A 3,615-nucleotide genomic window follows, 5' to 3' on the forward strand; every position below is an offset into this window, starting at 1 on the left:
GTTCCTGCGCAGTGTGTCACTGCGCATCATTGCTCCTCATGAATTGACTTGTTTTCTGGGGGCGGAGTCCAGTATCCCGCCTTGCTGCCATTGACGCCTCCTCGACCCCTCCCTCTGATGAAACAAACTATTTAATTAAAAAGATTTGACTAAATCTACTTGCTAAATCAGTAGAGAGGAGGAACCTCTATATGACCTCTTTCACTATGTGTTAGTTAAAAAAACCTTTTTTAAAGACTTAAAGAACACATGACATCGAATCAACACCCTAAAAAGCCCAAATTAATTTTAAAAGAAACTGCTTAAATAGCTTTAAAAGAAAATTTAAACAAGATAAGTAACTTTTCTTGCAGAAAATTTGCTACCTATGGCTACTGTTACCAAAATGCTTTTTTGCATATTTGTTTTTCTACTGCTCAGCATTTTTGCATAACTACAAGGGCTACATTTTAAATCTTGGTCAAAAGGTAATTGTAAGATCATAGCAAAGTAAAAAGAAAACAATTTTACCCTGTATATTAACATAGAACACTGAAATAAATCATTTTTAAAGTTCTTTTTTTTTTTTTTTACTCTGGTTGCTCATTTTATCCATTTATAAACTGAACTTATTGCTTTGGGTTTTAAATGCTGTTTTAACTGCATTTTTTTACACAGTTGTTTTAAATCAAGTCATTTACAAATACAAGAATAGGTTAATAGATACACTTTATATTCATATAACTATATCTTTATTGTATCGTAAAGAAATCCATTTTTTGATGTTTGGCAATCATTTTTGATTGTATGTTTTACTGTTTTATTGCCATTCTTAGATTTCTGGTAAATGTGTTCAATTTCTGGGAGAATAAACAAATTTAAAAGTTATTACTACGAGAAGGACAATTATTATGACACCCTTAAACTTTAATTGGACCCATTAGAGCCCCCCCAAATAAAATGTTCTTGAGATATTTTTTCGTAGAAGTACATTTTTGGGTGGCAACTCTAAATGCTTTTAGTAATTAGAAACATGCATGTGGAGTCATGACAAAATACTAACAGGAAACAAGTTGTTTTAGCTTCTACACATGTTTGTGAAAGAGTTTATAACATGTAAAATAAATGTGTGGAGTATTAATCTTAAACCCTCTTTTGCTTCACCGGGAGAAGGAGCTGACTGATGAGAGAACGGGTCACTTGAAGTGGGAAACATGTGAGGCAACCTGCAGATTGCATTACAGGAAAGTGCCAGCAGGTGTCACATCAGACAGCAAATGGAGTGAAAAACCATCCATGCCCAAATGATCCTCTCAACACATGGCATGCTTAATTTTTTATTAATTTTTGTGGGCTGATGGCAACATTGTGAAGCTGCGCTTGTAGAGTGAAAAGTGATGTGTCTTTATCCAGCATGGAGGGGCAAATCATAACAAGGACAGCTATCTGAAAGCGACCAGTGAAGAGTGAAGGATCTAAAACTATTATAAGGCTTCAGTTAACTGAGGGTTTCCCTCACTGCTCTGTTCAACAACTTGTATAGCTTAACAAATGAACATGCAGTTTAAAGACTGAAGCAAGTGAAAGAAGAGAGATACGGTCTCCAAGGACACAGAAAGAGAGAGATCATCGCCTCTCAGGCAAAACGATATCCCCCAACAGCTCAGGAAATCAGAGGAGATAATGCAGGAGCACTGGGGAAAGAGGGGAGGCATAGAGAAGGACAGCAAAGGTCATAGAAATGGGGGACCTTTTACAGGAGCAAAAGAAAAGAAAGAGAAAAAGGCTTTTTTAAACAGTACCTGACAAATTAAAACGTTAAATCTGACAATAACTGACAAGCTGAAAAAATTTAAGGACCACTAATCAAGACCAATAATCTCATCAAAAAATATTTATGGAATTCAAATCTTATTCAAAAAGTGCCTAAAATTGGGACAAATTATATTTTTCCCTTTAGCATATGACATAACGAGAAGAAAAAAGTGGTAATCAATTTAACATGGGAGAGATTCTATTCTAACGTAGATGGATACCCTGTCTTGAAACAATTCCACTTTTTTATGATCTTTAAATCTTTACATTGTAGATCAATGTGTCCAAAGTCCGGCCGTGGGTTAAATGCAGCCCCTGTACAAATTTCCATCGGACCGCAGGCACCTTTAATAAAATCGTTAATTTTATGACAGGTGCAGGTGCCCGATTTTTCTAAAAACTGTGAGTATGATTCCATGATTGTTGTTGGCTAAATTATGTTTTATGCCGTTGCAAACCTGTGGCAACACAGTCTCACAACCCTTCTGTGACAATTTCTAGCTCATTTCTGCAACCTGAGCTATAAATAAAAAAGAAAAGTTGACAGTGAGGGCCACCACTTTCAGGACAAGTGGACATTGGTCTGTTTTTTTGTTTTTATTGTTTTTGTTTTTTAAATATGAAACAACTGTGACTACCTAATGGGCCAGGAGACTGTGGCTGTTTTTAGGGAGTCCAATATAAAGAGGGACTACCAGACAAGACATGCTATCTACAATAAGCTAATTAGGAATGAACGGTGCAAAAAAACCAGACAAATTGACAGTAATTTGGGTGAAAAACGTATTTAGATATATTTGTTTATAATGTGAAGAAATGATAACTTGCCATAGCAATAAAATGTTCATTAACTAATTATTTTGCATTTAATGTTAGAATATCAGGCCAAATGGCTGGCCTTCAAACATTTTCCTCTCACCAAATCTGATCCTCTTTGCAAAAAGTTTGGACATCCCTGCAGATGATGAGATATTTCACGGACTAGTACACAAGTTGGCCTGGTGGTGGTGCTAGAAACACAGCAGAGAATTCAAAATCCAATTCCAAAATCAGAGAGAGGCATCTGTTTGAAATCTTGATAGTGTTTGCAAAATGCTGTCCATGAAACAGCTGTAGAGCCAGCTTTGTCTGGAGCAAAATGATTCAATAAGTAAGTGCAGGAGGAGCAAGTGCTGCCAAAGATCCTTGTCACTGCACACTGAGCAGATTTTAGTGGCTGCCGTGCTGGGATTATTACTGTGGTCAACTAGGAAGTTACACTAAAATGTAAACTTTTGTGTTTTGACTTGAATGTTACTCAAAAGTGCAAAATATTGATAAATAAATTATAGTTTTATAATCATCTATGCCCTATGAGAAACAGATGTTCAGAAATAAATGCCCAGTCTTATCGTGTAAAGATCCGTTTTGCATGGAGATGTGTTTAAATATGACAGTTTTTCCTTTGAACACATGGACCAATGTCTTCAGAAACAGTGATATTACACACCCTGGAGGGTTGAGAATCATTATCTCACATGCACACACTCCCTAAAGTAAAGATACTCTAAAAAGACTAATACTTGCGATGTTTTTAAAACACAATCTTTTTCCATACACAAAATCAGCAAACAAAGAAAAACACACAAAAATGCTTTCTCTTAGTCTTAATGAAAATCTACAGTAGCAGAGGAGCGTCTAAATGCTACAGCGCCTCATAAAGAAACTAAAGAGATCCCAGCAGGTACAATGAGCAATTTCTCTGCATAAAGAAATAGGAGGGATGTTTTGGAAATCAGCAATCTATTGTGGATAGGCTCTGGCAGCCCCTGTCACCCCGAA

This window comes from Oryzias latipes, chromosome 13 (genome assembly GCF_002234675.1).
Source record: "Oryzias latipes chromosome 13, ASM223467v1".
NCBI lineage: Eukaryota > Metazoa > Chordata > Actinopteri > Beloniformes > Adrianichthyidae > Oryzias > Oryzias latipes.